This window comes from Sycon ciliatum, chromosome 3 (assembly GCF_964019385.1).
Source record: "Sycon ciliatum chromosome 3, ocSycCili1.1, whole genome shotgun sequence".
NCBI lineage: Eukaryota > Metazoa > Porifera > Calcarea > Leucosolenida > Sycettidae > Sycon > Sycon ciliatum.
In genome coordinates, this window is record NC_088645.1 from 658,539 (window position 1) to 671,797 (window position 13,259).

The window sequence follows — 13,259 nt, forward strand, 5'->3', positions numbered from 1 at the left end:
TGTGACTAGTGACCAGTCTATCCCTACTGACCAGTGTGACTAGTGACCAGTCTATCCCTACTGACCAGTGTGACTAGTGACCAGTCTACCCCTACTGACCAGTGTTACTAGTCACCAGTCTACCCCTACTGACCAGTGTTACTAGTCACCAGTCTACCCCTACTGACCAGTGTTACTAGTCACCAGTCTACCCCTACTGACCAGTGTTACTAGTCACCAGTCTACCCCTACTGACCAGTGTTACTAGTCACCAGTCTACCCCTACTGACCAGTGTTATTAGTCACCAGTCTATCCCTACTGACCAGTGTTACTAGTCACCAGTCTACCCCTACTGACCAGTGTTACTAGTCACCAGTCTATCCCTACTGACCAGTGTTACTAGTGAGCAGTCTATCCCTACTGACCAGTGTGACTAGTGACCAGTCTACCCCTACTGACCAGTGTGACTAGTGACCAGTCTATCCCTACTGACCAGTGTGACTAGTGACCAGTCTATCCCTACTGACCAGTGTGGCTAGTGACCAGTCTATCCCTACTGACCACTCATGTAGAATAAGGACAGTTTTCTGGTGCCGCTGTACTTCAAGATCAGCGCTGCAATTCGCCATGGTGATAATGCGGCTGACGTCACGTTACCAAGGAAAACATGGCGTTTGGCCGTGTTCGCCGCACTCGAGCGCTCTGCCCTTTTTTCAATTCTTATTTTGAAGAAAACTTCCAGTCTTTTTCAGCACTTGGATTGGAGGCCAGTCACATCGCGATCTGTACTAGTATCTTTATCATGGCCATTGTCTTGTGTCGTTTTGAGCTCGAATAGCTTTCTCTGATGAAGTATTCAGATATCATGACGTTCTCTTTTATCGTGGGCATGAAGCTCCCCACTCGAAGCGGGGATGACATCGGACGGAATACCGTAAATGCCTCTGTATACCCCCACTCGAAATTACGCCCACCCTCCGTGTACACGCCCAGTCAGGGGAAGTCAACATTTTTTGTTTCAAAATAGCGCCCATGCCCATATATACGCCCAGGTATGCCGGCAACACCAGTACATGTACAGGTACTGATACCCAATACTTACTGCTATCCCAAAATCCCAGTATACGCCCGGTTCCGAAATAACGCCCCTGCCCTTGTATACTGTTACTCCACCACTATGCTCTCTATCTCTTCCAGCTAACACTCCAGCACACTCGCACATGCACTGAGCCACAACTATCAACAAGGAATCAAGAGAGCTGAAATATTGAAATAGTAGTAAAGTTGGGAGAAAAGAAACTGTTCTTTTGCCACGAGATCCCAGATCCATCAGGAAAAAGGACATGCACAAAATGGCGACCATGTCGTCCATTGACGCGTAATCATGGTAATCACAAACTAGTGCAGCGACCAAAGAAAAGACACAAGTGAAGAAGAAGAAACAGCGCTGCAGCAAGAAGATCGGATCGCTGCAGTCGCTAAAATGCACTAGCCTACTGACTGTAGTTCCACGTGAGCATGCAGTCACGTGGTCATAAACAGAGTGCGTACACACTCACGTCATACCGATACGTCATACATGACAAAAGAAAAGAAAGGAAAGTCACGCGTGAGTCAAACAAATCAAAGAGCGCGAGACTACGTACTGCAAATACTACGAAGAATTTGTTTGAGAACAAATGCACAAGACGAGGAATTTGTTTGAGAACAAATGCACAAGAATATGAATCTCTTCGAAACTAGAATAGAGTCCGTAATGAGAATTCTTCGAGAAGCTAGGGAACTAGAACTCGGCGGAGAATTCGGCTAACTATTCCAACGAGCCTGGACGCAGCTACAAAGTAAGAATACAATCAAATACCTAATATCGTCAGAACTATTGTAACAATACAAGCAGTCGATTTACCACAGTGTTATCTCTAATTATTTACAATACGCCCAGGTATGCCGGCAGCACCAGTACATGTATAGGTACTGATACCCAATACTTACTGCTATCCCTATTCCCAGTATACGCCCGGTTCCAAAATAACGCCCGTGTCCTTGTATACGCCCAGGAAATCGAGGCTGCTATTCTATACGCCCGGGGCCGATACATAGCACATTAGAGCTTGCGGTAATGTAGGTTAACACATTGCACAAGCCACCACTTCACACGCTCTCCAGCGGCTTCCAAAGAGCCCGCAGATCCCACGCTATTCATTGATGCATGTCAAGTAACACGTACATGCACGCTGTGGTGGCATGTAACATGCGTACGCCGGAACTCACCTGAACTCGCCAGCCAACCAGCCATATGCGGCTGCAGCACACATCGGAGCTTGAACCCTTAACGCATACACCATACTTCGCGCTGGCCGTATTGCTACTTCATATTTGCTTTGCTTGGGTAGTGAGAAGAACACCGGTTTGTTCCTTTCTCACCCACCCACCTCTTCCCATCTATGAATAATATTGATATCCTTGATTCAACACAGGTATCATAATTCATACAAGACGAAAATAAATAGGAGTGCTGGGCCAGCTATCTCCTCTCATCTGGCAATTATCACGGCCTTCGGCCATCACACTCATACTCCCACACTCCTGCCTCCTAACGGGCATTGCACTTCGTGCGTGGGCCGTCCACACTCCGTCCATTTCATGGGCGCCCATCTCATGGGCTGCACTTTGTGCGTGGACATACATACACACTATCATACAGGCCGTCCACACTCCGCCCAGTTCATGGGTGCCCGTTTCATGGGCTGCACCTCGTGTGCGTGGGCCGTCCACACTCCGTCCATTTCATGGGCGCCCATCTCATGGGCTGCACTTTGTGCGTGGAAATACATACACACTATCATACAGGCCGTCCACACTCCGCCCAGTTCATGGGTGCCCATTTCATGGGTTGCACCTCGTGCGTGGACTATCCTACATGATTATCACATGCCAGATTCGGTTGCCCAGCACTCCATGAATCCTCCATATGATGTGTGCTCTCCACTGGTCTGCAATAGCGAGTGCATGCGTGTTAACGGGCTTTTACGGTAAATGTGTTGAGTCGCGAGCAGGAGTTCTGCTGACCTGAGTGATTAGCTGGGCGTGACCTGGGTGACGTGAGGACTCCAGTTCTAGTTGGGCAATACCCCACGCACACATCTACTGTGTTCTGATGTAGCTCAAAGCGCGGAGTCGATTGAGAAAAATGACCAACATCATAAAGAAGGCTTGTTTGCTTCCACAAAATGTTTTAGTAGCTGAGTCCATGCACTGAGAACTGCACTTGCCTTGTTTCTGTACAGTAGATCTGTTATGTTATGACGTAATGCCGTACAACTTTAGCTCTACTGTGTATGCACGCACGCATATCTTTGAGGGTCTTCTCTGTTGTTTACAGATTGAATCTTGTCAGTTTTTCTACTTCGTATATTCTAACCAATAAACTACTTGTCTCTTGTCTACCAAACCTAACATGGCGCAGTGAACTACTAGTAACCTGAGTACGGAATATTTGACAGCCTGTAGTTGTCCGTGAATTCTGTAGCCTTTTATCTTCAAACGATCGATCGTGTAGCAGAAGTGTCTTGTAGTTGTAGAATTTGTAGAATTGTCGTGATGGCGGAACCTGGAATTTCCCCAATCAGTGCTGAAATCGTATCCCTGCTCGCCTTGATGCAGCAGCAGATGAAAGCGGCTGAGGCACGCGAGACTCGCCTCACCACACTGGTCGAAAACGCAACGCGCGACAACCAGACACCACCCAGCACTTCGACATCCTGCAGTCAGAAGCCGATTTCTGTCGAGCGACCGGTGTTGCTCAGCACTGCAACCATGGCCGATTTCACGGCATGGGAGGAGGCTTGGAGAGATTATGCTGTGTGCCAGCACCTCGCCAGCCAAAGTCGTGAGACTCGGGTGTCCGCTCTTCGCCAGGCGTTCGATGCCGACATTCGTCGTTTCATGCGCGAAGATGTGATTGTCATCTCCCACAGTGCCGATGCTCCGGAGATCATCATAGCAGTAAAAGCGTACATCCGACGCCAACGGAACCCCCTCCTAGATCGAATTGCGTTTTACGATAGAAAGCAGCAGCGCAATGAGTCATTTGACTCCTTCTTTACTGCAATGAGGGAGCTGTTTGCACAGTGCGATTTCCCTGATATGGAGCTGTGCAGCACGTGTACACCTCAGCTATGCAGTACTTGTCCCCAGAGCCTCCGCAAGGTGACGGACGACATGATGCGAGACCGCATCGTAGTTGGCATAGCCAACGACGACACGCGCCATAAGCTCCTGGCAGCTCCGTCCCTCACCCTGGAAACCGCAGCCAAGATCTGCAGGGCTGAAGAAGCCGCACAGCAGACCGGTGATGGCATGGCACCGGCATCCGTGAATGCCGCAACAAGGTCATCGTATCAACGCAGCAAATCCGCTTTGGTTAGTAAGCCGAAATCTGCTGCAGCTGACAAGCCGGCGAAGTGCTCGCAGTGCGGACGATCCCAGCACACGAAGTCAATGTGTCCTGCCAAGGGCAAAGAGTGCCGTAAGTGTAAGGGCAGGGACCACTTTGCGGCAATGTGCCGCAAGACCATCGCATGCCTCACCATTCACGCAGTGCAGGCTGGCGACAAAGTGATGCTGTCAACACGTCTTGACGACAACGACCGGTCGTGCATTTTAGAGTGGTTGCCAGATACTGGCTCGGATGTTGATGCTATTGGTGCTAGTCATCTCCGCAGACTTGGTGGCAGTGTAGCTGATCTGGAACCTGACCCCGACCATGTTGTCGCCGTGAACGGTCAGCCATTGACCAGCTTGGGAACTGTTCCCGCCAGGGTTGTCGCTCGTGATGTCACGCACACCACTCGTCTACATGTGTATGACGAACTCAGTAGCGCATTGCTGTCGCGCTCCTCGCTCAAGGCGTTAGGTTTCTTGCCGCCTAACTGGCCACAGATCGCTTCAGTGACACAAGGGACATCCCGTTCTGCAGAGCACAGCAACCCTACACCAGACCAGCGTGTACGTATCCGCCAGGACCTCCTCGACGAGTTCGCTGACGTATTTGCAGAGGACACGCTCCGACCCATGGACGGTCAGCCGATGCACATCCAACTCGCGCCTGACGCCCAGCCGTTCAAGTTGAACAATGCCCGTTGGTTACCTTACGCCTATCGTGACCAGGTGAAACTCCAGCTGGACAAGATGGTCGCAGATGGCATCATCGCACCGGTCTCAGAGCCAACGGAGTGGTGTCACCCCATCGTCATAGCCGAAAAGAAAGGCACTGCAGAAGTCCGGATGACGGTGGATTTCACTAAGCTTAACAAGCAAGTCGCCCGGCCCGCGCATCCCATGCGCGCACCTCGCGATGTTGTTTCTAACCTTGGTAACGCCCAGTATTTTACCAAGCTGGATGCTCGCCACGGCTACTGGCAGGTCCCCTTGGACGAGGAGTCCAGAAGCTTGACCACATTTATCACGCAGTGGGGCAGATATCAGTACCTGCGGAACCCACAAGGTCTGATTTCTGCTGGCGACGAATTCAACCAGCGGACCGATGCAGCATTTGCTGGTATTGAGCAATTCTCCAAGGTCGTGGATGACTGCCTGGTCTTCACTGATTCCTTTGAGCAGCACCTGGAACGAACTCGTGAAGTTCTTCAACGCGCTCGTCGGTATGGTATCACCCTGTCAGCCAAGAAGTTTGCTTTCGCCGAGACCGAGATCAATTTCTGCGGCTACGTGATAAACAAGTCCGGCTGGAAGACAGACCAGGAAAAGACCCGCGCTATCACCGACTTCGAGATCCCTGCCAATCGCACTGACTTGCGATCATTCATGGGTCTCGTCAACCAGTGCAGTGATTTCAGCTCAACCATCGCCGAACACGCAGCGCCTCTCCGCGGTCTGCTGAAAGCCAAGAATGAGTTTCTCTGGCTACCCGAGCACACAGTCGCTATGGACGCTGTGAAGCAAGCACTTGTTGACCCACCGTTATTGGCCTTCTTCGACCCGTCAGCACAGACACGTCTCGAGTGTGACGCCGCTAGGACCAAGGGTCTCGGATTTGGCCTCTGGCAGTACCAGAATAATTCGTGGCGCCTCATTCAGTGCGGCAGCAGATTCATCACCGACACCGAATCCCGGTACGCAATGATCGAACTGGAGATGTTGGGTGTCGCCTGGGCCATCCGAAAATGCCACACCTATCTTGCTGGCATGTCGTTTCATGTAGTTGTTGACCATCAGCCCCTTGTTCCAATATTGAACACCTACACACTGGACCAGGTTGAGAATCCTCGGCTCCAACGTCTGATGACCAAGGTACAACTCTATCAATTCGACGTCTCGTGGCGCAAGGGCTCTGAGCATGCCTTTGCTGACGCCTTGTCGCGTGCTCCAGTGCAGAACCCGGTTGCCGATGATCTCCTGGGAGAAGCCGACTCGCTATCTGGACAAGCCATCCGTGCATGCCTTCAGCAGGATGACTCCGGATCAGCACTATTTGGTCTTCCGTTCCACGAGCTCCGCGATGCCGCTCAGTCTGACGTTGATTACGTGCAGTTAGTCTCCTATATTCGTGACGGCTTCCCTTCTGCCAGACGTCACATGCCACCTGCTCTCGCTCCGTATTGGAATGGCCGTGAGCACCTCACCCTGGATAACGGCATCGTCCTCCGTGGCTCTCGTCTTGTTGTGCCCCAGTCTCTACAACGCCGTGTACTGACTGACCTGCATTCGTCTCACCAGGGCCTGGAACGTACCAAGCGTCGTGCGCGTCAAGTGGTTTACTGGCCGAGGATGAGTGATGACATCACAGCCCTGATCCGTGCCTGCCCTGTCTGTCGTGAGCTCCAACGTTCGCAGCAGAAGGAGCCATTGATGCGCGAGCCACAGCCGACATTTCCATTCGAGTATGCCAGCGCAGATCTCTTCTCCTGTCAAGGCTGGCAGTTCCTGGTATATTCTGACCGTCTGTCCGGCTGGCCGTGTGTAGCTCGAATTGGCCGTACCGCTACCTCCCATGACATCATTTGTCACTTCCGCCGTTGGTTCGCAGATGTTGGCGTACCGCGCAAGATATTCACTGATGGAGGCCCGCAGTTTGCCGCTTCCCGTGTACGTGAGTTCTGTGAGCGTTGGGGTGTGGAACAGTGCTTTTCCACCCCACACTACCCTCAATCCAATGGCCACGCGGAATCAGCAGTGAAAGCAGTGAAACTGCTCATTGAGAAGACGACCCGGAATGGAGATCTGGATGTAGACTCCTTCCAACGCGGCCTGTTGGAGTGGCGCAATACTCCCCGCCCTAATGGCAGCAGCCCCGCCCAAGTGTTGTTCGGTCAGTCCCTCCAGTCGTTTGTGTTCGCCCACCGTGCCAGCTTTGATCGACACTGGATTGCGTCTGCTGAAGCTGTGGACTCTGTAGATCCGAAAACACATTATGACAAATCGGCACGCTCTCTCCATTCTCTACGGATTGGCACCCATGTTGATGTTCAGCACCACCAGACCAAGCTGTGGTCCATGCGTGGCGTCATTGTAGCAATTGGCAGTCGGCGCGACTACTTCGTCAAGATGCCTAGTGGCCGTGTCCTCTGGCGTAATCGCCGCTTTCTCCGTCCGTATGTTCCCCCGTGTGTTGACTCCGCTAGTCATACCCCTTCTCCAACTTCATCAGTACGTGTACCTACTGACGCCGCTACCCAACCTGTTCGTCGTAGCACTCGTATTCGCAAGACGCCTGACCGTCTCACCATTACATCTACGTCTGGACAGTCATATGTGTGACAATGTTTGTCTGTAGCATTTGGTCTCATCTTGACATCACGCCTATGTCATTTCATCTCGTCTGTTATGACTTTATTTATTTATTTTGTTGAGACAAAACCAGGTTTTATCTCAGAAGGGGCGTGAGAGTATAATAATTATTATGTTACTGTGTTTGTTATTTTGTGTCCGGTTGACACCCATGGAATTTTATCTTCGAAGGGGCGTGTTATGTTATGACGTAATGCCGTACAACTTTAGCTCTACTGTGTATGCACGCACGCATATCTTTGAGGGTCTTCTCTGTTGTTTACAGATTGAATCTTGTCAGTTTTTCTACTTCGTATATTCTAACCAATAAACTACTTGTCTCTTGTCTACCAAACCTAACAAGATCTACATGTACGTACAGAGTGTGTGGCGCATCATCCCAATATTCTCTGGTATTTCTACGAAACCTTTGCTTTTCACTAAATCGCAACTTTCTCCTCTCACAGCTCTGCACTTCCCTTTTTTGACCATGTTCACCCAAAAGGGTCCTACGGTATATTCTTTCGGGTTCAACCCTGCTCACCTTTACCGTACCGTATTGCTGTACTTGCTTTTGCTCGTATCCTTTTTTGTCCTTCTTGTTTTGCGATAATCCTTTTTCCTTGAGGCTTTCGCCAAGGAGTTTTCAGTATGTTTTACTCCTCTGCTTATTATACACTAGTTTTTGCTAGCTGCCTGAAACTGTAAATAGTTTTCTGAAATCTTACGAACACGTAGGTTTTGTGTGGTACCTGTGTCTGTCGAAACCCACAATTGGTGACCCCGAATTTCCATCTACTTTGGTGGTAAAAACAGTTCTTCTCAGCGCAGCAGTAACTCTGCCACATCTAGTTTACTTCAACACCACACGGAGGACTTTCGTATGGATTCCCGAGCGGATAACCCCAGAACTCCAGTACCTGGCACAGGACGTGGTCGTACCATATCTTCGACGATCCAGTCTTTAAATGCAGCGCCACAACGCCAGACCCTGGTGGCACAGTTGCAGCAGGAACAGGCTGCGTTATCGCAGTGCATGGAATCGCTTGCTGCCTCGCTCCCAGTCTCATCCACAGCAGAGGCCCACCCTCAGTCCGGAGTGGCTTCGATTTCGGCTGTATCCATCAAGTTGCCGCCTTTCTGGCCTGCAGATCCACTAATATGGTTCGCCCAGGCCGAAGCCATGTTTAACACGCGCCGTGTCACGCAGCAACAGACTAAGTTTGACTATGTTATCAGCTCATTATCACACGAGTATGCATTGGAGGTCCGAGACTTGTTGTTGCACCCTCCAGCCCACAACCCGTACGATGTGCTCAAAGAGAAACTGGTAGCCCGTACCCGGGAATCCGAGCAGAGCCGCCTCCGCCGTCTGTTGTCTGAAGAGGAGCTCGGAGACAGGAAGCCGTCTCAACTTCTGAGACGCCTGCAACAGCTGATGGGAGAGTCTACCATGGACCATACATTCCTCCGGCAACTGTTCATCCAACGGATGCCAGATGCCGTGAAAATGGTCCTGGCCTCGTCATCAGATTCTCTCAGTTTGGAGGAGCTTGCTACAATGGCCGACCGTCTGGTGGAAGTAGTAAGTCAAACCACCACATCAATCCATGCTGTTAGCGCCCCACGATCACCCGACCCGGCCATTCTTACCTTGCGGCAAGAGGTGGCTGCTCTCACTGAACGGGTTGAAAAATTAGCATCTGCTCTGTCTGACAGCCGGCAGCGAAGGCCGAATCCCCGATCTCCATCGCCGGCACACTCTCGTTCAGTTTCACCTGTACGTCCAGATTTCAACCCGAAACTGTGCAAGTACCATCGTAAATATGGTTACAAGGCCAATACTTACACAACATACTGCCAACTTTGGCAGGGAAACGCCAAAGCCGGGCAATAATGGCGACAGTTTCCGGCCCCTCTACCAGCTGCCGCCTGCATGTTATGGATCGCAAGTCAGGACTGAAGTTCTTAATTGAGACGGGTGCAGAAGTTAGCCTCCTACCTCCTACCCCAGTGGATCGTCAATGCAAGCTTCAGTTCACACCCCTCCCTGCAGCGAACGGGTCGGTCATCACCACCTACGGTCAACGTTCCCTGACACTTGACCTAGGTCTGCGGCGGCAATTTCAATGGGTTTTCATCATCGCGGACGTTGATGTTCCCATTCTCGGAACAGATTTTCTCTCCCATTATCACCTACTCGTCGATATGCAGCATCTCTCATTGCATGATGCCACAACCAACCTCCGTACATCGACGGAGCAGCTTCCTGGACCTCCTGCCTTGCAAGTGTCGACAGTTTCACCTTCTGCATCTCCAGAGTTTGCCGCTCTGCTGGCTGAGATGCCTGAAGTGTCACAACCGCCTCGATATGATGCCCCAGTTAACCCATTGAACGCTGATGACGTCTATAGACGTCATTGAAAATGCCCCCCCATGCGCGGGATGACGTCTATAGATGTTATGAACCCTCTAAGATTCTCTAAATTGTCAGGATCGTACGACCACACGGCACGAGGACAACTCTTTTCCTTTACACAGTATATTTCACTTCATCTGATAATTAATAACAATGAACAATGAATGAACAACTGAAACAACTGAATAACTAACACTAAAACCACCAGGTAGTTATAGCGTGAAAATGACAGCGTATATGAGAAACGCATACACATACAACATACAACTACAGCGCACTCAGCAAACCGCACATAGCGCATGTAGCGTATACTACGTCGTAAACATCAGCGGTACGGCGGAGTCGGGATACAGCTGCATTGGAACGAACGCAATGTCACAAGCGAGAAGGCCTTTCACTCTCGAGAACTTGTGGTTTCACAACATTCTCCCCACCAAAGGGCTTCTCACCGCCGTACAACAACTCACGAGTCAAACGATTTGGGGCTTACTACGCGTCATCTGCTGCTGCGGTGGTGGCCATGGTAGAATATCACTAATGCCCACCACTTCAGACAACTCGACATCGCGAAGCTCGCCGCTGTGGGCTGTCGCACACGACACTGTCACCGATCCACTTCGACATGGGGCAGACGCTGGACCAGACAACACACAACCGATAATGTCATAAAGCTCGACGATGTGGGCTGTCACACACGACATGGTCACCGGTACACTGCTTCGACCCGGGGCGGGCGCGGAATCCGAGGACACACATCGGATCTCTGTGTTCCACACAGTCTCGCCGCTTACTTCTTCCGTGCTAACCAGTATCGCCCTTCTCGTTTCCTTATCTTCTACGCCTTGCGCTTTTATGTCTTGCGCCTCTAACTCTTGCGCCTCTAACTCTTGCGCCTCTAACTCTTGCGCCTCTAACTCTTGCGCCTCTAACTCTTGCGCCTCTAACTCTTGCGCCTCTAACTCTTGCGCCTCTAACTCTTGCGCCTCTAACTCTTGCGCCTCTTGCGCCTCTACGTCTTGCGCCTCCAAGTCTTGCGCCTCCAACTCTTGCGCCTCTACGCCTTGCGCCTCTACGTCTTGCGCCTCTACGTCTTGCGCTTCTACGTCTTGCGCTTCTACGTCTTGCGCTTCTTCGTCTTGCGCTTCTACGTCGTTCGGCCGAGACTCCAGCTGCTTCTGAGCGTCTCCGACCGATGTTGCCACGCTCTGTACCGACGCAGTGGGCCTTGGATCTGATCCTGTCACTGGCTTCAAGCACTCTTCTGACCGCTGCTTGTCTGTAAGCAAAGTCTTACACGCCTTGTCCGGCGTCCTTCCGTGCGAAGCAAGCAAATCTCGCTTTGCTTCCTCATAATATGTACTGACGGCGATGCGCTCGGCCATCTCCTTGAGCTTTTCGTTAAACTCTGCGCGGAGCGCACACTCTTGCCGTCTAGCACCGCGCTCTTCAAACTCCTCGCTCTGTCGGAGCCTCTTCTCCACGTATTCTCTCAACCTATCGCCTTCAAATCCATACCGAATTCCGTTGGCGATAAAGCTGGCTTCAATGATCCATAGTTCCTGTGCCATGCTCGCTTCGTATCCTGGCGTGGTCGCCAAATGTTATGAACCCTCTAAGATTCTCTAAATTGTCAGGATCGTACGACCACACGGCACGAGGACAACTCTTTTCCTTTACACAGTATGTTTCACTTCATCTGATAATTAATAACAATGAACAATGAATGAACAACTGAAACAACTGAATAACTAACACTAAAACCACCAGGTAGTTATAGCGTGAAAATGACAGCGTATATGAGAAACGCATACACATACAACATACAACTACAGCGCACTCAGCAAACCGCACATAGCGCATGTAGCGTATACTACGTCGTAAACATCAGCGGTACGGCGGAGTCGGGATACAGCTGCATTGGAACGAACGCAATGTCACAAGCGAGAAGGCCTTTCACTCTCGAGAACTTGTGGTTTCACAACAATAGACGTCATGAGATATATAGTGATTTCTGGCAATATCTGGTGTGTAAAAGCACTGTTAGTCAGTTGGATCATGATCGTGCCTCTTGTACGATAGGTCGTTGGTTCGAATCCCGCTTGGAAACACTATGCGTCTTTTTTTTCTTCTCTTTTCAGCGATCTTTCAGCTGCAATTTCACGCATTTGGCGTATTTCACGCAATTTGAGCAAACTTGCGTCCCCTATTGTGAGGCGCTATTCTTTTTGGGGACTGTATCGATTCTGTCACCCTGTGGTTGATAGTCTTGGCAATCCTTTCCAAAAGATTTGAGGACCCCAGTTGCCAGAACCCTGGAGTTTTAGAACTTGCTATTGGCCCTGTTTTTAGCGTTTTATATGCAGAGTACCATAGGCAAGGCCTAGTAGCGCTGAATGGGTTAAGCATCCAGTGGAACACTTCATCGCCACTACGGGTCCCCCGGTTACTGCCCGCGCACGGCGTTTAGCTCCAGATCGCCTCGACACAGCTCGCCAAGAGTTTCAGCACATGATGAATCTGGGTATCATACGTCCATCCCATTCGCAGTGGGCTAGTCCATCACACATGGTCCCAAAGCCGAATGGTGACTGGCGGCCCTGTGGGGATTATCGCACACTCAACAGAGCAACAGAGCCAGACAGATATCCTGTGCCCCCAATACAAGACTTTACATCCTCGTTACATGGTGCTACAGTCTTCACTAAACTGGACCTAGTACGAGCTTACCACCAGATCCCGGTTGCTGAGCAAGATATCCCGGAGACTGCCATCATTACACCTTTCGGCTTGTTTGAGTTTCTACGCATGCCTTTCGGCATGCGTAACGCGGCACAGTCGTTTCAACGGTTCATTGATCAAATTCTGCGTGACCTCCCATTCTGCTATGTCTATATTGATGACCTGCTAATTGCTGGCCCAGACTTGGAAACACACCGTGACAATGTCCGAGAAGTGCTCCGCCGTCTGCAAGCAAATGGCCTGGTCCTTAATCCCAGTAAGTGTGTCTTTGCAGCTCCATCCCTAGATTTTCTCAGCCATACAGTATCTACCGGTGGCATTGTGCCCAAACCC

General features: G+C 50.8%; 1 protein-coding gene across 1 annotated transcript in view; it reads left to right on the top strand.

Moving 5' to 3' along the window:
• Positions 1 to 13,259, top strand: part of LOC135813187 (tripartite motif-containing protein 2-like) — a 238,245-nt gene that overhangs the window by 86,078 nt on the left and 138,908 nt on the right. The gene's annotated exons all lie outside the window — the stretch shown is intronic.